The sequence below is a fragment of the Dromiciops gliroides genome, chromosome 2 (genome assembly GCF_019393635.1).
Source record: "Dromiciops gliroides isolate mDroGli1 chromosome 2, mDroGli1.pri, whole genome shotgun sequence".
NCBI classification, from domain to species: domain Eukaryota; kingdom Metazoa; phylum Chordata; class Mammalia; order Microbiotheria; family Microbiotheriidae; genus Dromiciops; species Dromiciops gliroides.
This window is the reverse complement of record NC_057862.1, coordinates 553,118,999-553,142,133: the sequence shown is the minus strand read 5'-3', so window position 1 is coordinate 553,142,133 and position 23,135 is coordinate 553,118,999.

Genomic DNA, 23,135 nt, shown 5'->3' with positions numbered 1-23,135 from the left:
CTGTGTCTCTCTCTCACAGCCTTCCTTGCATTCTCTTAGTCCTCCAGCATCCTCTTTCTGTCCTCCTCCTCTTTTCATTCCCTTTCTGTACATCCTCTCCTGCTTTCTAACTCACTAAAAAAAAACCCTTTTCTCCATACTATTCTTTGTCTGTCTGCCCCCCAAAGCATCTCTAGCATCCCTTTTTATTAACTTTCTTTCTCAGGTGAAACTTAGGGCTGGCCACCTCCAGGCTAGCCAAGCCCTGTGTTGCATGAGCCTGCAGCTGAGGCTGGGTGAAGCAAACCCTAGCATCCCTGAGGGTTTTAGTGGGCCTTTCTGCTATGAACACAGGGCTGCACCATGCCACACCCGTGGCTAGGGGTTTTTCATCCCTGTAATTTAGCCCAGCTCAGAAGCCCCCCACATCTGAAGTGAAAGGGGAGGGGCAGCAGCAGCTCTGCTCAGGGATCCTGAGACCAATTCCAATGCCCCCACCCCCCCAACCCCCACAAAATCAGTGAAGTAAAGAACTCTTTAAAAGTACAATTGGCCTGGGGTAGCTAGGTGGTGCAGTGGATACAGCACTGGCCCTGAATTCAAGAGGACCTGAATTCAAATCCAGCCTCAGAAACTTAACACTTACTACCTGTGTGACCCTGGGCAAGTCACTTAACCCCAATTGCTTCACAAGAAAAGAAAAAAAGAAAGGAAAAAGAAAAAAAAAAGTACAATTGGTCAAATGGAAAAGGAGGTATAAAAGTTCACTGAACTGAATAAAATAATCCCTTAAAATTAGAATCAGGCAAGTGTAAGCTAATAATTCTAAAAGACATCAAGAAATAATAAAAACAAAGCCAAAAGAATGAAAAAAAATTATATTATGGAATATCTCCTTTGAAAAACAACTGACATGGAAAATAGATACTGGAGAGATCATTTAATAATTATTGGACTACCTAAATCCATGATAAAAAATAAAAGCAAAACAAGCAAACAAACAAACAAACAAACAAAAACCCTAGACATCATCTTCTAAGAAACTATCAAGAAAAACTACCCTGATATTCCAGAACCACAGGGGAAAATAGAAAATGGAGGACTCCACCAATGAACTTTTTATTTTATTTTAATTTTTTGTGGGGCAATGAGGCTTAAGTGACGTTCCCAGGGACACACAGCTAGTAAGTGTCAAGTGTCTAAGGCTGCATTTGAACCCTGAATCCAGGGTGAGTGCTTTATCCACTGTGCCACCAGGTGCCCAACCAATAAACTTTTGAAAACTATCCCAAAAAATAAAAGTCCCAAGAATATTATAGCCAAATTCCAGAGCTCCCAGGTTAAGGATAAAATATTGCAAGCAGCCAGGAATAAACCATTCAAATATCAGGGAGACATAATCAAGACCACAAAGACTTGAAGCTTCCATGTTAAAGGAAGGGAATGTTGGATATATGACAATCCAGAAGGCAAAGGAGCTAGGATTACAACCAAGAATGGCCTACCTAAAAAAAGTGAATTTATTCCTTCAGGGGAAAAAGAGATATTCAATTAAATAGAGGACTTTCAAGCATTCCTGTTGAAAATACTAGAGCTGAATGAAAATTTGACTTTCAAATACAAACTCAAGATAAACATAAAAAGGTAAACAGGAAAGAGAAATGATAAGGGATTCAATAAGGTTAAATTACTTACATTGCTACATGGTAAGAGGATACTTGTAACTTTTAAGAACTTAATCATTATTATTGCAGTTAGAAGGAGTATACATTGACAGAGGGCATGACTATGAGTTGAGTATGATGGAATGGTAAAAAACACACACTATTTAGGGGTACGAAAAATGAATGCATTAGGAGAAGAGGGAAGGGAGACATAGAATTGGGTCAATTATCTTACATAAAACAGGCATGAAAGACCTTTTACAATGGTAGGAAAGATGGATATTTCAGGCAATGGACAACACTTGAATCTTACTCTCATTGGAATTGGCTCCAATACAGAATGACATACATACTCAAGTGGCTATAGAAAGCTATGTTCCCCTACAGGGAAGTAGGAAAGGAGGGGGATAAGAGCAGGGAAGGATGGTGAAGGAAATGCAAATTGAGAGAGTTGATGGTCAGGAGCAAAACACTTTTGATGAAGGAGATGAAGATAGACAGACAGACAGAGAGATAGAGACAGACAGACATTCAGAGAACAAGGGGAAAAGTAGGACAGAGGGAAATACACCATATTTATAACTAAGAATATGAATGGGATGAACTCATCCATAAAAAGAAGCAGATAGCAAAGTTGATCACATGAGTTAGACATAAAGGTTCACAACATAAGCAAAGTCAGGGAGCATTGAATAGTTTACCTGCTAGATCTATGTATAAGGGAGGAATTTGATGAAACAAGTGATACACAATATTGCAGAAGCTAAAACAGATAATTTTGATTACGATAAATTAAAATTGTTTTCATGAAAGAATACAGCAAAGATTATCAAGAATGCAGAAAACTGGGGAGAAATTATACAGCAAACTTCTTTGATAAAAGCCTCATTTCTCTAATATATAGGTAAGTGATTCAAAGTGATAAGAATATAAGTTATTCCCCCATTGATAAATGTTCAAAATAAGCAGTTTTCTGATGAATAAATCAAAGATATCTATAGTCATATAAAATGTTCTGAATTACTATTGATTAAAGAAATGTAAATTAAAACAACTTTCAAGTACCATCTCACAGTATCAAATTACCTAATATTACAGAAAAGAAAAGGTGATAAATGTTACAGGTGATAAGGGAAATTTGGGACACTAATGAACTATTGATGGAACTGTGAATTATTCCAACCATTTTGGTGAGTAATTTGGAACTATACTCAAAGGACTATAATACCACTACCAATATAATGAATAACTTAGAGAGAACAGTCAAGAATTAGTAAAGAAATATGAGGCAACATAAGGATACTTGTTAATCTATAATCTTGTTATTTTGAATATTCCTTCAAATGAAATAAAATTTTATTTATTGATCCCATTTTATCCTTTTTGAAATTTGTCCATGTCCCCAAAAAATAAATCACAGAGAATTCCCCGACATACTTCCTCCTTTTGACATTGAATGATTACTAATGTGGATCATAAGCTTTCATAGAGCATATTTATTTCTGTTCTTACATCTTTCATAGAATCCTGTATATTATTACTATACATGTTGGTGTCCTAAAAAATCAAATGCTTTTTTACTAGTTAAAAAACTCTAATTGAGATTTTGTATTCTATATAGTTTTTATTTAATACTGTAACTTTATGCACTATGGCATAATACTTTTTGAAGAAGTGGTCCTGGTCTCATGTCTTCATCAAAGATGACTTATATGCTCCAAATTTTATAATTTTCATAACAATTGTTATCATTATCATATAAGATTTTGAATAAAACACTAAACAAATTAACTATAGGAAGAAAAACTGAAATCAAATAAAAGAAGTCTATGTTGGAAGCAATTGAATTTAGGATATAAAGGACTTGATAATGTATCTGAAAAGAGGGAGAATATCAAATACTTGGGGAAATTTATGGACATTATCACTACTGTAAAAGGCAATTAAGAAAACATAACGGAGTGAATCCAGGATGTAGGAGAGAAGCCAGGTAGTTGCCTGAGCTCTCTCAAGTTTTCCTCAAAAGCCACATTAAATCAGGCCTTGAAAGGGATTCTGGAACTACAGAAGCTACAAAAACAGAGAGAGACACAATCTTCCAACTTGAGATAATTTAGAAGACTTCAGGAAAGATCTGTCTCACTTGGGCAAAAGGGAAGCACAACACAGCTCAGCATAGATTACAGGGGGTCTGGGCAAATGAGAAGGAGGCTCTTGCCACAGCGCAGATTAGCCGCTGATGTCCCTTGGTCTGGGCTTAGCAAAATGGTGGTATTGAAGGCCAGTTGTTAGACCCACCAGCCCTGGCAGAGAGATCAAACTTCCAGCTATAGAACCACCTACAGGACAGGCATAAATAGGCAAAGCAATACAAGCACAGGGAGCAAGCCCAGGGAAGTGAGGAATTGACAAGCCACAGAAAGCCAGTGGCCGTGTCCTTATCCCCCAGCACAAGAAGCTTGCAACAGTGGCTCCTTTGACCCAGGATCAGACCTCAACTTGCAAAGTCAAAAAATGAGCTACAATGTGAGAAAGAAACAGAAAAGGACCCTTGCCATTGAAAACTTCCATGGAAATAAAGAAGACCAAAAGACAAACTCAGATAAGGACAATACTGTCAAAATGTATCCATGTGAAGCCTCAAAGGAGAAAATGGATTGGTCTGAAGACCAAAAAGTCTTCTTAGAAGAGCTCAAAAAGGATTTTAAAAATCAAATAAGAGCAGTAGTAGAAAAAATGGGGAAAGACATGAGAGTTACACAAGAAACTATTATCAAAGAGCCAATAGCTTGGAACAGGAAGCAGAAAAATTGCCTGAAAAAAGCAATTCATTAAAAAATACAATTGGCCAAATGGGGGGGAAATTGGCCAAATGGAAAAGGAGGTGAAAAAAACTTACTGAAGAAAATAATGCCTTAAAATTAGAATTGGGAAGATGGAAGCTATTGACTCTGTGAGACACAAAGAATCAGTCAAACAGAATCAAAAGAATGAAAAAATAGAAGAAAATGTGAAATACCTCATTGGAAAAACAACTGACCTGCAAAATAGTTCCAAGACAGATTATTTAAGAATTATTGTACTACCTGAAAGCCATGATAAAAAAAAAAGAATCTAGATATCATATTCCAGGAAATTATCAAGGACAATTGCCCTCATATTGTAGAATCAGAGGATAAAATAGTCATTGAAAGAATCCACCAAATGCCTCCTGAAAAAGACCCCAAAAGGAAAACTCCAAAGAATATTGTAGCCAAATTCCAGAATTACCAGGTGAAGGAGAAAAGATTTCAAGCATATAGAAAGAAACAATTTAAATATCATGAAGCCACAGCCAGGATTGCACAGGACCTGGAAGCTTCAACATTAAAGTTTTGGACGGCTTAGAATATAATATTCCAAAAGGCAAAGGAGATTGGACTGCAACCAAGAATCAACTACCCAACAAAATTAAGAATTATCTTTCAGGGAGAAAGATGGACATTAAATGAATTAGGAGACTTTCAGGGGTTCCAGATAAAAAGATCAGAACTGAACAAAAAATTTGATCTTCAAATACAAGACTCAAGAGAAGTATAAAAATGTAAATAGGAAAATTATTCAATAAGGTAAAACGGTTTATATCCCTGTGAGGGAAGATAATACTTTTAATTCTTGAGATGTGTATATTTATTAGGGTATGGTTACTAATTAGACTTTGATGTGATGATATAAAGAAACTTAGGGGGCAGTTAGGTGGCACAGTGGATAAAGTGGATTCAGGAGGACCTGAGTTCAAATCCAGACTCATACCCTTTACACTTACTAGCTGTGTGACTCTGGGCAAGTCACTTGACCCTCATTGCCCCACAAAAAGAAAGAAAGAAAGAAAGAAAGAAAGAAAGAAAGAAAGAAAGAAAGAAAGAAAGAAAGAAAGAAAGAAAGAAAGAAAGAAAGAAAGAAAGAAAGAAAGAAAGAAAGAAAGAAAGAAAGAAAGAAAGAAAGAAAGAAAGAAAGAAAGGAAGAAAGAAAGAAAGAAACTTAATGGACAGAATAAAAGGAGAATGGGGAGGAGAAGAAGGGGGAGGTGAAATGGGGTTAATTACATCATATTAAGAGGTGCAAAATACCTATTACAATAGAGGTAAAGAAAGGAGGGGTGAGCATTGTTTCAATCTTACTCTCATCAGAGTTGCTTCAAAGAGGGAATAACAATTTACACTCATTTAAATAAAGAAAATTAGCTTACCCTTTAGGGAAGTAAAAGGGTAAGGGGAAAAGGGGGCACTGATAGAAGGAAGAGCAGAAGCAGGGGAAGAAAGGGGAAATAAAAGGGAAGGGGCTGATAAAAGGTAGGGCAGATTTAGTGAGGCAGTGGTCAGAAGCAAAATACTGGTGAGGAGAAATAGGGTGAAAGAAGAAAAAAATGTACAAGCAAAGGGGGAAATAAGATGGAGAAATATAGGCAGTATTCACATAACTGTGAATGTGAATGAGATGAACTCCAAAAAAAGAAAGAAAACTTTATTGACTACCTACTCAGGTGTCTATTTTCACTGCTCTTCAAAATTCTTATGAGAATAATCCATAGAGATTAAGGACATTCTTAATAAAGTTATGAAAAGGCAACAAAGTTGACTAACATTTTCAAGAAATATACATAGATGACATCTGTCAGGAATAGTATATGTGAAGCCTGAACTTGGGAAAATTAACTGATTGGCTTCTCTGCAACCTTCAAACAATGTGTTTCTAGAATTCTATATAAACATTTTGTCTAGGTGTCACTGAATTGTGGGTAATTTTGTAACAGTTGAGTCATTTAGAAGCAAAAGCTACTTTAATCTAAGTCTCATCTATTCTATAATAATATACAAAAGTCAAAGAATTGGGTGCTGGGACTAGGGGAGAGAATCAGAATATAACTAGAAAATTATGGAATTTTCAGAAGCAACTTGGAAAGCAGAAACCTTTGGAATAAATGTGAATGTGTTCTTGTTTCTGCCAAACTAGTTGGTGTTTTCTGGAAGTTTCCATGCAAATGACTCTTACCTCACAGGCTGAAAACCTCAATCCAACATAGGACCAAGAAGAATTTTATTCCAAGATGAAAAGCATAGACAATAGCACTGCCTTCATCCTAGTTAGTCTGCTGTCACTGTCTGACATCATCATCATCACGACCACCACTAACATTTATATAGAGTTTAGTATGTTCCAGGCACTGTGCCAAGTGCTTCACTATCATCTCATTTGATCCTCACAACAACTCTGCAAAGTAGGTGCTATTATTATACACATTTTTCAGATGAGGAAACTCTGAGGCAAACAGAGTTTAAGTGACTTACTCAGGGCCACATACCTGGTAAGTATTTTCCCCAAGTCACATTGCTTAATGTTAATGGTTAAGGCCAGATTTGAACTCAGGTCTTCCAGTCTTGATGCCTGGAGCCTGATCCATTTTGCATCTAACTACAAAGACATCTTCTTTGATATATCTTGGGAGGAATACCTTGAGATAGGACAACATCTTTGATTCCTATTAAATTTCATTTTGACTTGACTTGGAATTCTAGTGTTTCAAGAACCCTTCAGATACTGACTGCCATACAATATATTAGCCATCCCTTATAAATTGTTGTCATCTGCAAATCTAGTAAGTATGACATCTAGGCCTTTATACAAGTAAAAATTGACAAATATGTTAAACAGCACAGAGCCAAGCATTCCACTGGTGCATTCCACTGGAGACTTCCTCAAATTTGACATCAAAATATTAATTCTTTTTATTCATTCTAGAGGAAGTTAGTGAGTGGTTCAGTAAACCTGAGTTGAAATCCAGCCTCAGACACGTTTTTTTTTTTTTTTTTAGTGAGGCATTTGGGGTTAAGTGACTTGCCTAAGGTCACACAGTTAGTAAGTGTTAAGTGTCTGAGGCCAGATGTGAACTCAGGTCTTCCTGACTCCAGGGCCTGTGCTCTATCCACTGTGCCACCTAGCTGCCCCCTCTAGCCTCAGAAACTTATTAGCTCTGTGACCCTGGACAAGTATCTTAACATCTGTTTGCCTTAATGCACTAGAGAAGGAAATGGCAATCCACTCCACTGTCTTTGCCAAGAAAACCCCATGGACAGTATGGTCCATTGGGTCATGAAGAGTTGGACACAACCAAACAACAATAATATTTATTCTATATCTTCCTTACAAGGACTCAATGTAAGAAAAAGATGAGAGATCCACTCTTACAACCTCAGGCTAGCACAATGTTGTTGTTGTTGTTGTTGTTCTTCAGTCTTTTAGTTGCATTCTCTTCCACTCTCTCCTGATGTCTGTCCAAGTTCTCGTTCATTGTTTCCATGCTACTATCTATCCATCTCATCCTCTGCCATCCCCTTCTCCTTTTACTTTCAACCTTTCCAAACATTTGTGTCTTTTCCAATGAGCCCAATCTTCTCATTATTTCACCAAAGTATTTACGTTTCCACTCCAGTGTTTGACCTCTCAGGGTATAGCCTGAATTAATTTATTTAAATATTGGTTGATTTGACCTTCTTGATGTCCAAAGGACTCTCTAAAGTCTCCTCCAGCATCATAATTTGAAAGTGTCAACTATATACACTTGGCTTTGCTTATAGTCAAACTCTCACAGTCACACATTGCTACCATAAAAACAAAACAAAACAAAACAAAAACACCATAGCTTTGCCTATGCAGACCTTTGTAAGTGAGGTGATATCTTTGCTTTTTAGTACGCTGTCCAGATTTGCCATAATTTCCTTGCCAAGGAGCAAAAATCTTTTAATTTCATGGCTGCAGTCACCATCTCCAGTGATCATTAAGTCCAAGAAAATAAAATTTGATATTCTTTCCATTTCTTCTCCCTTCATTTGCCAAATAGTGATAGGACCAGTTGCCAAGATCTTAGATTTTTTGGTGTTAAGCTTCAAGGCAGCTGTCTTACTTCCCTCTTTCACCCCCTTCAAGAGACTTCTTTATTCCTTTTAACTTTCTGCCATCAGAGTACTATCATCTGCATATCTGAGATTGTTAATATTTCTTCAGGCAAGCTTAATTCCAGCTTTTGATTCTGCCAGCCTGGCATTTTGCATGATGTACTCTACTCATAAGTTAAATAAATAAGGAGACAATATACAGCCTTGTTGTACTCATTTTCTAATCTTAAATCAATCTCTTATTCCGTGTTTGATTCTAACTGTTGCTTCATACAAGTCCCTCAGAAGACAAGGTGATGTGATATTCCCCTCTCTTGAGGACTTCCCTACAATCAATTCTCTCAGGTTTCCAGAACAATTAAGGTGTTTTTTGTTTTGTTTTGTTTTGTTTTTTGCAGGCAATGGGGGTTAAGTGACTTGCCCAGGATCACACAACTGGTAAGTGTCAAGTGTTTGAGGCCGGATTTGAACTCAGGTACTCCTGAATTCAGGGCAGGTGCTTTAACCACTGCGCCATCTAGCTGCCCCACAGTTAAGGTTTTTAAGAAAGAAGACTTACATTGAAATTTTATTATATCCTTATCCCTGGGAACCATTCTAAACATACAAAATCATGCCCCAAAAGAGAAGTCCCAGATATTCTTGCACAGAATATAGTTTTAAATATTTAATTGTTCCCTAATTGATTCATCTTCATAAATCCTCTCAATTTGCCTAGATTTTATTGTTTAGGAAGTTCTACCCACTAACTTCTTTCTCTTATATAGCACCTATTGGGAATTTAAAACCTATCTCAAGTGTTACTTCCTCCAGGAAGCCTTCCCTGCCCCACTCACACCCAGGTCCCCAGCAGTCAAAAATGTTCTTCTATCCCTTTCAGACATCTCTTTGTGACTCTCCTAGTCCCCTTTGATTTACCCCTTTGAAGCCAAACTTCATGCTATTGCAGGATCTTATTCTCTCTCAACCAAACCCTACCCAAACTCAATAAATACCCTCTTCTTCCAAGTATCTATCTCATTGGTCAGTAGAACCATATTGATGTGGCTACATATGTGTATATATACACATGTGTATATATATATATATATGCATATATATATATATATGAGATAATTTTGAAATAAACCGTGTACTATTTTGTATTACTTTTATTGCTGTAGATTATTTTTGTATTTTGTTTTGTAACATTCACTTACCATATACTATTGTGTCCTATAGTCATTTGAATTACCCTATTATTAAAATGCAAGCTCCTTGAGGGCAGGGATAAACATCTTTAAACTAAACTTTTTCATCCTTCCTCCTACTCCCTTCTGGTACAGTATGAGCTTTAAAATATCTGTTGAGGGGAAGCTGGGCAGTATAATGGATAAAGCACTGGCCCTGAATTCAGGAGGACCTGAATTCAAATTTGACCTCAAATACTTCACGATTACTAGCTGTGTGATCCTGAGCGAGTCAGTTAACCCTCATTGCCCTACAAAACAAACAAACAAATAAAAACCCTAAACCTAATCTCCAATTTAGGAAGGAAAAATGTTTGTTGAATGGAATCAAACTGCAAGTTTCATGGACTTCATGTCTTTCTAGAGGACATGAATAAATTGGTTTACAGGGTGTAAACAAGAAGTAGCAAAGGGAACATGACTAAAATTCACTTTAGAATCTGATTTTTCTCCTCTTAAAAAATGGAAAAGATTTTGTTACATGTTCAGTGATGCTGGTGTCAATGTAAATCTCACTTTTAGTACTAACTGTAGCTTCTTCACAGCTAATAACCAAACACCAAACTCTCCTATCAATTGATCTACAGCAAGTTAGTTTATTTTTCAATAGTCAAAATGGTTTATTTGTTCTCAGTCAATTACAGAGCCTATGTAGCCTCAAAAAAGCCTAACTGTCCCAAAATGTTTCAGTGTAATTGAAGGATGATGTATTTTTTTGCTGATGATTCTTTCAGTGTTTTTCTATATTGGCTGCTTTGCTAGATTGGCAGACTTTCAAATGGTAAGGAAGGGTGTTTGGAGTAGAAGAATGTATTGGGATGAATCAGGCAAAGAGAGACTGTGAGAAAAGATTAGATAGTGAACAAATGGTCTTGATTCTGATTCCAGGTTTCCAGGGATCTGATGGGAGGGCTTCTGAGGTCAGAGTTCAGTCATCTTCAGTCACTTTTGTTACGTCAAGTGGAGGCAGACAAATCACAGATGAATCACATTAAATGGTGTACTTAGGAGAACATCTTGTCCTGAGAGTTCCCATAGCTGTAACTGCCTAATAAGTTTTGGCTCTGTGACTTGCACCCTCCTCCAAAAAGCCACTTCCTCAACCTCACCGTCACCCTATAACTCACTGTAGATTATCTGTCTCCTTCTTTATCCCTTTCTTCTTTTATTTTTACATTTCCATTGCTTCATGCCACAAAATTATGAGGATGACAAAAACAATATTAAAAAATGACTAGGATAAAAATCAATAAAAAGCCCCCTTACCTCTGTCAAAAGAAGTAGAAATTTAATGAGTAAAACAGACACAATTATAAATAACACCACAAAATTTTTGATAAATTTTGATAAAATTTCTGATAAAACAAGGAAAAATGTCATCAAATGTTCTCAAACTGTATATATCACACAACAGGCAAGGGCAGGGGCCCAATATATGAAGGAAGAGAGAAGATGCTCTCTGAGCAGATGGGCTTTAATTAAGACAGACACAAATTTGCCTTCATCTTAGACATTTTTTTCCTTTGCTTCCTTGGAAGTCTATGTTCCCCTTTTCTCTCCTACAATGAGGCTGAGAACTGAGTATGAACTTCCTAGAGTCAGAATTCAATGTTTAGGAGAGAACTTTGTGGCTTTCCCTTCAAATACCCTGGCATCCCATTTTTTTTATCTTTCTTAGCTCCTATAACCTATACTTTCATTCCACTTCAGCCATTTAAAGGTATGTCCATACCCTTGAACTCACTACCACCCACAAGTATTCCACTATAATTAAGAACAAAGGACCATAGCCTTTCCTTCAATTGATCCTTGTACCTAACTCTTACTACATGTACTCATTATCTTTGTCATGACCTCCATTGCTTTTACCCATTCATGCTTTTTCCAATAACCCCTGTTCTGACTTCACTTTTCTTCCTCCCCAGTTTTGACCCTGTAGTTTACCTTTCAACTCTACACCTTTCTCTACTTTCTAATCCTTGTTGTTGGATTAATTGCCATATGTGTCTTGTCAGACCCTAATCTTTTACTAACCCCACCTCTACTTGCCTTCTCTTCTTTTCAATAACATTGAACTGAGTCACATAATTGTTCATACTAGGTCCACTGCAGTTATTTTTAAATCTAAACTTACCAGTGCCCTCATTGCCACACATCAGTCCTTTTATTCTCTTTTATGTAAATCTCTAGCATGATCCCCACAGCAAGTGCTTCAAAATTTCTGTTGTCTCTTTCTTAGAATAGTCCATGATATATGGTAAATATATAAATGATTAATGCAAACTTTACTCCTTCCCTTTGCTTTCTTCAGAAGTATATAGCTGCTGTGTTGCTGATAATTAATATATAAATTAAAAAAATTTATCACACCTTTAACTATGGAAATAATTGTGACAGTCTTTGAGAATACCAACTCAAATGAGAGGTAGACTCTGCCCTAATAGTGTTTATATTCTATTGGAAAGAGATGATACATATAAGAGTAGAGGAGTGTTGGTCAAAGAAGGTTGTTGAATTTTGCAATTCAAAGGGAGGGTAAGTGGAGCCATAGGTCATTCAATCAACGTGGCCACTTCAGGACAAAAATGTAACATTGATTTGATTCCTAGTTTTTCATAAGGAGAGGTATAAGGTAAAAGATATGCTTATAATGACATGAGAAAAAAAAAAGATGACTGGGTGAAACTCAGTTGGAGGTCTGGAGCTCACTGACTGGAGTGGACTCCATGAGTTTGCACTCCCACACTCCCCAATGAGTACAACACTGTCCCAGTATGAGAGGCCTAAAACTGAGTGCTATACATCCACTGTGTCATTGTTCCCAGAATTCTGCTCTTCAGAGAGTGCAAAAGAATCAGCATCAAGTAGTACATTTGGGCCAGGGAAAAATTATTTGACACTAATTTATTCTTCTCCCTTATTCCTTTGTTTTTGGTGAGGCAATTGGTTTTAAGTGACTTGCCCAGGGTCACACAGCTAGTATGTGTCAAGTGTCTGGGGCCAGATTTGAACTCAGGTCCTCCTGAATCCAGGGCTGCTGCTTTATCCACTGCCCCTCTCCCTTATTCTATATCTGAAAATCCCTTTATATTATCATTGAACATACTTCATTGCTCCATCTCTGATGAAGATGCTACTCCTCTCCTCATCAAGGTAAAGCTTCTACTCATAATCCATAATTCCTTTTCCTCCTATCTTCTCCAAGAGTTTGCCTCTTCAATCATTCCAGCTAACTTTAATTTTTAATTGCTCCATAACAGCTGACTCTTTTTCTGTTGCTCACAGACATGGGCAGGTTTCCTCTAGATGGAGTGGGACAGGGAACCTTCACTTGACTCCATATTCTATCAAGTTATCATCAAATATTTCTCCTACTTTTCACAGCAAAACTTCTTTAAAAATGATACTTGTTGGGGCAGCTAGGTGGCGCAGTGGATTGAGCACCGGCCCTGGAGTCAGGAGTACCTGGGTTCAAATCCAGCCTCAGACGCTTAACACTTATTAGCTGTGTGACCCTGGGCAAGTCACTTAACCCCAATTGCCTCACTAAAAAAAAAAATTAAAATTAAAATTAAAAATGATACTTGTTGGGGCAGCTAGGTGGCACAGTGGATAGAGCACCAGCCCTGGAGTCAGGAGTACCTGAGTTCAAATCCGGCCTCAGACACTTGACACTTACTAGCTGTGTGACCCTGGACAAGTCACTTAACCCCAATTGCCTCACCAAAAAAAAAAAAAAAAATGATACTTGTTACCTTCAGTTTCTCTCCTGATATTTACTTCCTAAACGGTTTTAATCTTGGTTCTTACCACACTACCTGAAACTTCTCTCTCCAAAGTTATGAATTATTTCTAAGTTGTCACATATAAGGGCCTTTTGTTTTTCCTCTGACTTTTAGTCCTTTCTGCTGATTTTACATTGTTTACCACCCTTTCCTAGATACTTTCTCTCCTCTGGGATTTCATAACTCTAATCATCTTTTCTTCTTATCCTACTTGTCTGACCACTCTTGAGTCTCTTTTGCTCAACCATCATCAACAGCATCTAGGTGGCATAGTGGATAGAGCACTGTACTTGGAGTTATGAAGATATGGGTTTATATCTTGCAAACTGACCTTCTTGAAGTAGAGATCTGGCCATCCTATCCACTTTCTCAAGATAGTTTAGTATCTACTATATATTTTATAAGAAAATATATCCTTCCCTATTTAATATATAAAACCCTTCACAATATGTCTACAACTTATCTTTTCACATAGATTTTTCATTGTTCCTCTTCATGCATTCTACACTCCAGAAAAATGGTCTTCTTGCCTATGGCAATGCATAACATTCTTTATGCTATATACATGATCTGCTAAGGCATTTGCCCTGAATGCACTATGTATTTGTGTCTGCCTCTTATAATTCCTTCATAACTCAGCTCAAATGCCACCTACTACTCAACATCTTTTCTATCCCCTCATTATTCATGTTATTGACCCAAAAAAACTAGTCTTTATTTTGTATGCATTTTGTATTGATTCATCTGTGTACATGTCATTTCCTCCTTGGAGAACAAAAGTTACTTAAGGTTAGGGATGGTTTCATTTTGGTTTTGGTATTCCTTGTACCTACACAATGACTGAAATATGGTAGGAATTTAATGACCACATGATGAATGAATAAATGAATTTTTGTAGCTGAACTTGCATCACAACATGGCCAAACTTTGAATCAGATAGTTTGGTCCTCAAACATTCAATGCCCATTTCATCTACTTCAGTAAAACCTGTCTCCTTTTAATAGATATTGAGGGTTCAGGACTACCTCCAAACCAGAATTAGGCATCATATTCAGTTTTAAGACATACCCTATAAAATAATTATAAGTACAACTCTAATAGCATATAAAATACAGCCAAATGAGAGAGTACTTCCATCTGGAGAGATCATGGAAGGGTTTGTGATGAGGTGACATTTGTATGGGAACTTGAAGATCTGTAAGATCTTGGCAGAAAGGGGAGGGCAGTCCATATATAGCAATATGAGAAAAGGTGGGAAAAATATATTTGAAGGACCCCAAATATTATAAATGCTAAATCCTAAAATTTGTCAAAGAGTGCAGGGAATTACAAGCCTGGAAAACTAGGATGGAGTCATATGGTAGAAAGCCTTGAATGTCAGACTGAGGAATTGGAATTTATTCAGTAGGCAATGAAGATCTATTGAAGTTTTCTGAGGATAAAAGTGACATAACCAAAAAGCACTTTAGAAAGATTAATTTGTCAGGTACCTGTAAAATGAATTAAAGGTAGAAAAGAGTCAAGCAGGAGAAACCAATTTGGTGTTTGTTACAACTGTGCAGGAGTGAGGCAATGAAGGCCAATTAAACAGAATGAAGAAGAAGGGACAGATTCTTGCAGGGTAGAAGCAACAAGACTAGTACAGTCATAATGGTATTTGGGTGGCAAGGGAGCTGATGGGAAGTGACAAGGCAAATTCCTAAGGTCTTTCCCAGTTCTAAATCCTACAATTCTGTGACCGAGTTTTCTATCCACAGGGACTAAGGAAATGGTATTGACAACAGAAATAGAGCAGTCAGGAGGATAAAGAAGTTTAGCCATAAAAAAAAATGAGCTCAGTTTTGAACAAAATCAGGGAGATTTTCATTTCTACTTTTATTGTGATAAGTGTGTATGATTTCAAAGAAATAATAACTTAATGTTATCAGCAGGATAAGCTCAGATATTTTTTTAATGTGAAATGCCAACGAGAGTGCTACCTTAAAAAAATTTGTAGAAATCAAATTTTAAATTAATTTTGAGTTATAATAGTTTTCATATTTCAGCATTCTCTTTGATCTTGCTATAATCTCTTCTAGTACATGCCTTATTCCCCTGAACCTTCATTATTCTGAGGCAACAAGAAAACTCAACTCTGCCCTTCAACCAACCCTATGCAGAAGAGAAAGAGGAAAAACAAAGGTAAAGCTTGCTCTCTTTGGAGTTCCATAATCTGTGTGCTATTCTGTAGCAGTGCTCAGTCAGAGAATTGAGGAACAAAGGGAATGGGGAGCTGAGGTAGGTCGTGTGTGTGTGTGTGTGTGTGTGTGTGTGTGTGTGTGTGTGTGTGTGTGTGTGTGTGTGTGTGTGTAAGGACTCCAACAAACCTGAAGGAAAGGGGTTTACCTTCAAACTGAAGCTAGTTGTGCACTCTAATAAGTTACTTGGGGGCAGAGACTAGGTCTGGTGAAAAATGAATTTCTAGTGTTGGAGAAAACTGAGATGGCTTTGAAGTCTAGCCCTGGGGAGATTGGCAGTTATAGGGAAAGGAGTCCAAAAGTGAGAGACAAAGGATAATAAAAATTAAAATGCTATAATTATCAAAGATTTTAGGAAGGAAAAAAACAGTTAAAAACTGTGAGCACAAGTAAATAGACCCGTGGGGGACTATATTAGGAATAAAATGGAACATGGCTCCTGGGATATCCAAAAGAGTCCAAATGTCTCTGAGAAATTTTAACAATGTAAAAAAGAGGAGGGAAATAGCCTTGCTATTTTCCAAGAAGACATAGAATTGTAATAGGATATTATCACATGGTTCAAAAGAAAAATAACAATCATGGAGTCAAAACTTTTGGCCCACACAGCAGAAATAATAGTCAGAACAGAAAAACCCGAATCCATAGTAGCAAATCTCACCAAAGAAACAAAGGACATAACTACTGATTAGTACCTCAATTACATATAAGTGGAAGACAATCTCAAAGAGAAGGAACAACAATTTAAAAAGTAAAATAAAACATAAAATAGCCTGCATGAAAACAATTTAAGGATTATCAATCTCTTAAAAGACTATAACAATGCAAGAGATTTTATCATAAAATAAGAAAACTGCTCAAGATTATTGAAATAAATTGCCAATTGAAGAATTGGCATAGGTGAATTCTTGGGGACAGAGGGAGCAGTAGAAAGGGAATGGAGAACTCTGTGCTGCAAACTTTGAGGTATATAGTGGTAGAATTTTTAAATTGCAATGAAAAAAAGGCATTCTAGAAATGACTAGGAAAAAGCTGCAAATATAAGGAAAGGAAATTTGACGACTGTTTTGAAGTCACCAGAAAATGCAGACAATAACTGAATTATTCTGAAGAGCACTGGACTTTAAGATAAAGCCACAGGTGATAGAGTTCACAAATCTGAGCCTAACAAATTAAAAAACAAAAAACAAAACAGCCATGTCCTTTCAATACATGAGGCATTTGGAACATTCTTACAAAAATATATAAAAAAAGGTCTGAGTAGATTATTTGTTTTGCACATACCTAGACAACAGAAATGTAAGAATGGTAAATAGATACAGCAATCAAGGAATGCAAAAGTTTTGAAATAAATTACCCAAGTAAAAAATGATGGGAAAGGGATACTGAAAGATACATAACCTATACTGTTTTTTTAAATTACAACAGCAGCAAAATAATAAAAAAGGGATCATTTATAAATGTATTTATAAAAGTACAGAATGAGACAAGAGTAGAAATGAAACTTAAATAAAAGTAACTGTGGCAGAGAACCAAACCTAAAATACATTCAACCAAATCTCATACCACACATTTCTAAGTAGATAATATTTTTGTATGTTGTGTGTATTTATGTGTGATTAAACTACAAAATGGGAGGATACGTTATAAAAGGGGAGGGATAGAAAGTGGAATCCAAAGCTTCTTAAACTGTCCATCATGTCCCCACATGGGGGTCACATAAGTGAATGTTGGGTTGTGAAAATTTTTTCAGTATATGTTTGAATTGTATACCTATTTTGTATACAAATAAATAGGGGGTTATGTAAAAATTTCTAGGGTGAAAAAGGGTTGCTAATGGGAAAAGTTTAAGAATCCCTGCCCTAATCAAGTCACTACTAAATAACAAAGAATAAATAACTCCTGTGGTTTCTCAGAAATAAGTTGGAGAAAGTAGCAGAGGAAGGGAATTAAAAAGAAAGGGGGAAATACTGCTTCAATGGAAAAGTTTACCTCTGACGAGCACTTCTTAGTCCTTCAGCTCTACACTTAGAATTCAAAGAAGATATCATAGTCAACTTTGGGGACCTGAATTAACAATTCAAATGACAGTTGGCAGAATATTCCCAGAATTCCCATAGAACCAGTGGGGACATACTTTAGGTTGAGAATAAGAAGTTTAGGACAGAAATTGTGTGTGTGTGTGTGTGTGTATGTATGTATACGTGCATGCATGTATATATAAATACATACATATTCAGAAATGATAGATGATAGATAGATAGATAGATAGATAGATAGATAGATAGATAGATAAGTATATCTTTCCAAAAGCCTCAAGCAGCTGCATAGGCTATTCTAAAAGTGAGAATTGGTGGCCATTTCACAGAGTGGGAAATTAAGGTTTTAAAAATAAAATTTCCCTCATCCTCCCCAGGACAAGGCTTCAGTCTGTGGAATAAATCTAGGTACACTCCTATTCATGTACACACCAGAGCTAAGAATAATTTATATATTTAAATAAAGTTTTATTGTGTTAAAATGCAAAAATCACTCAGCTACTAAAAGGGAGCAGAGTAACAGAATACTTTTATGCTATAAGAAATGATAAGCAGGATGGTTTCAGGAAAACCTGCAAAGATTTATATGAACGGACACAAAGTGAAGTGAGTAGAACCAGGAAGACATTGTACATAGTAAAGCAATATTATATGATGATCAACTGTGATAGGCTTAGCTCTTATCAGCAATACAATTATCTAGGACAATTCCAAAAGACATCTGATTAAAAATTCTATCCACCTCCAGAAAACAAATTGATGGAGTCCAAATGCATATTGAAACATACTTTTAAAAAACTTTTTGGTTTTTTTTGGGGGGGGGAGCGAGTCTGTTTTCTTTTACAACATAGCTAATATGGCAATATATGTTTTATATTACCCCATAATCTATATCAAATTGTTTGTCTTCTCAAGGAGGGAGAAGGCAAGGGACAGAGGGATAGAATTTGGAACTCAATTTCTTTAAATGAATGTTAAAAGATTTTTGCATGTCATCAGACAAATAAAATAAGAATAATTTTAAAAATTTTAAAAGGGGCAGGGGGACTTGTTCCTAGGGCTGTAGTTTCTTAATATAATTCCTGAATAACATGTATACACCCACATCTCAAGCCTAGGCAGTTTAGAATAAACAGAATATCTGAGAGGATTTCAAGGAGGAAGAACAAATATATGCTCTCAAGCTGCCTAAAAGTTCTTTAACAGTTAAAGGAAAAGACTTTCACTTCACAATTGAAGATGAAAATCTGTAATATAAATACCCCCACAAAATATAAGTAGTATGTTCTTGCATTCTGAAATTTGTATTGAGGTATAAATGACTAATAGCAGTTTCTTTCCTGAGAGTAGAAGCTTGGAGGAAAAGAAAACATCATCAAGTTCCTGTCACAAGGAAAGGGAGAAGAAATAGCCATAGTAAGTTTGGACAGAAAATCACAATTTATAAATTTTCTGTGTTCTAGTTTGCCAGATTAGGCCTTGATCTCAAAGAAATTTTTTCAATGGCTTTTCCCTTGGTTTATCTCCTTTTCCAATCTGGACCTGCAAATGAAAGTAATTACTTTTATTCATACTATAAATCACATCCTATAGTTAGATTATATTGCATAGATCTTCTTTATCCATTCATATACATACATGTAAACACACAAATCTACATCTACATCTACATCTATATACATATATACAGGAGACAGACAGACAGAGAAGAGTAGGCTCCATTACCAGTGGGAAATTATGGAATGCTTTTAATGACCTTTAGATTTTCTTGAACTTTATGAACCATCTTCTTTCCCCCAACCCCAAGGAAACCTTATCAACAGGAAACTAATCATTCCATGAAATTGCTTCACTTTTGTTACTCATAGTTCATTGAAACCCAAAGTAGCCTGTGCTTATGTAATTGGAGGGCCATAGAACAGAAGGAAAAACAAAAACAAACACCTCTTTTAAAATCTTCCATATAAAGTGGACTCAGAAGCCCCATCAATTCATCATTTTCCACCAGCAGCACTCCTTGGATTCTATTCCATCATCATGATGCCTTCACACCTTCTCCCTTCCCTATCTTACATTTGTAACTTCCTTTTGTGAATTCTCTTTTCCTCATTAGACTGTAATCTCTTTTGAGGGCAGAAAGCATCCTTCTTTTTATGTATATCCCCAGCACATACAATAGACATTAAAAATATATATTTCATATTATATAATATGTATATAAATATTTAAATTAACATAATACTATACATAGCATATACATATATATACATATTCTATATAAGACTATACTCTAATACTATATATACTATAGCACATATAGCATATAATACTATATAAACACAACACTATTATCTATTATATATATGCATATATATAGTATTATATTAATTAAAACAGACTCACTTTTCTTAAGCATGTTAATATTTTTCTGATGTTGCCATATGACTATTGGTTAAGTAACACATTTTTCAAGGCAGTAAATTTGAGGACTAGCTGAAGTACAATGGAGAGGTATAGTGGGTATGAGTCAACAGCAATATTACCAAATGAAAATTATGTCACAAAAATGTTCAGAACAATGTCATCAGATTAGATAGACAGATCGATAGATAATTTCTATACATATGTAGGAATGTATGTATATGTGTCCACATCTTTCTGTTTGTTTATAACTGGAAAAAGGTCACACAATCATGTGTTGAGAGAAAGGGATAACCTGTGTGTGTTAAGAAAAGTGTAAACTCCTTGAGGTCAAAGCCTATATGATTTTCATATTTGTATCTCAAACCTAGGAAGCTACCTAAGGCATTGAAAGGTTACATGATTTACACAGAATCACAGAACAAGTATGAGTCACTGGTAGAGCTGAAACCTAGGTCTTGATATCTTTCATGTCAACTCTTTTTCCACTAAGCCACACTGCCTAGTACATAGTAGGTCTTTAATAAATGATTTATGTAACTGTCATTGCCACTTACAAAATGCTAAGATATCTAGAGAAACACTCTCAGTTTAGGGGACTTTTGTGTAGAGTCCCAGTGGAAGATTTATGGCAAGAAATGGAAAAAGTTGATGTAGAGTTTCAATCTGGCCCATCAGAGGCAACATACACACTAAGGAGACAATAGCTTCATGCAAGTAGCAAGGTGTTATTCAAATCCAGCAAACTTTCTCCTGCCTTCACTTCTTTCCCCTCTATCAAGTTTTCAGTTCTTCATTTCTCATTTTATCAGGAACATTGTGCTCACCTGCTGCCAGCCACCTTTAACTAATCAGTCCATTAGTTAAAGCCACATAGACATTTTTGTTAAAAAAAATTACCAGCATGAAATCATAATACAGCATTATAGCAATATAAGTACAATGTTTCAGTTCCAAAAAGCCAGTGTTTTCCTTGATTATGGGAAGATTAAAGATGAGGGGACATTCCAGTGGGCATGGCATAGCTTGTTAGACATGTTTATATTTGTTCACAATGATATAGTTCTACCAAAGACTTTGGGGAGAATACTCACTGCTAGGGTAGCAGTGGAATAGTCTTTACCTTTATTTATTGTTTTTTAAATAAAAGTATTTTATTATTTTCCAGTTACATGTAGAGATAGTTTTCAGCATTTGTTCATATAAGATTTCCAATTTAAAATTTTTCTCCCTCTCTCCCCTCCCTCCCTCCTCCCCTCTCCCAGCAGGCAATCCAATATAGGTTTTATTTATATATATATATATACACACATATATGTATACATAACAACATTAAACATATTTCTGCATCAGTCATGCTATAAGAGAAGAATCAGAACAATAAGGAAAAAACTCAAAATAGAAAAATAACAGCACCAAAACCAGAAGAAATAGTATGGTTCAAACAGCATCCATATTCCACAGTTCTTTTTTTTCTGGATTTGGAGAGCCTTTTCCATCATGAGTCCCCTAGAACATTATTGTACCATTGTATTGGTGAGAAGAATCCAGTCTATCACAGTTGATCAACACATAATGTTGATGATACTGTGTATAACATTTTTCTGGTTCTGCTCATCTCACTCATCATTAGTTCATGCAAGTCCTTCCACGTTTCTCTGAACTCCTCCTGCTCATCATTTCTTACAGCATAATAGAATTCCATTATATTCATATACCACAACTTGTTCAGCCATTCCCCAACTGATGGGCAATCCCTCAATTTCCAATTCCTTGCCACCACAAAAAGAGCAGCTATAAATATTTTTTTTTTTAGGCAATGGGGGTTAAGTGACTTGCCCAGAGTCACACAGCTAGTAAGTGTCAAGTGTCTGAGGCCGGATTTGAACTCAGGTACTCCTGAATCCAGGGACGGTGCTTTAACCACTGCGCCATCTAGCTGCCCCAGCTATAAATATTTTTGAACATGCGTGTCCTTTTCCCTTTTCTATGATATCCTTGGGGAAAAGACCCAAAAGTGGTATTGCTGGGTCACAGCATATGACAGCTTTATAGCCCTTTGGGCATAATTCCAAATTGCTCTCCAAAATGGTTGGATCAGTTCACAGCTCCACCAACAATGCATTAGTGTTCCAATTTTTCCACAGCTTCTCCAACATTTATTATTTTCCTTTTTGGTCATTTTAACCAATCTGATAGGTGTCAGGTGGTACCTCAGAGTTATTCTAATTTGTATCTCTCTAATCAATAGTGATTTAGAGAATATTTTTCATATGGGAATAGATAGCTTTGATTTCTTCATCAGAAAACTGCCTGTTCATATCCTTTGACCATTTCTCAATTGGGGAATGACTTGGATTCTTATAAATTTTATTTAATTCCCTAAATATTTTATTTTTGGGGTTTTGGGGTTTTTTTTGACAATGTATATATTTTTATTTTTAAATTTTTTTTTACTAAAGTATTTTACTTCTCAAGTTTTGTTTATACAAGCTTTCTAATTTCAGATTTTTCTCCCTCCCTCCCCCCTTCCCTAGACAGCAGGCAGTCTGATATAGGTGATAGATAGATAGATAGATAGATAGATAGATAGATAGATAGATAGATAGATATTTATGTATGTATATATATGCACATATATGCATAATATTAAACATATTTCTGCATTACTCATGTTATAAGAGAAAAATCAGAGCAATGACGAAAATCCTCAAAATAGAAAAACAACAGCACCAAAACCAAAAGAAATAGTATGGTTCAATCAGCATCTATACTCCACAGTTCTTTTTTTTTTCCTGTATTTGGAGATCCTCTTCCATCATGAGTCCCCTGGGACTCTTCTGTACCAT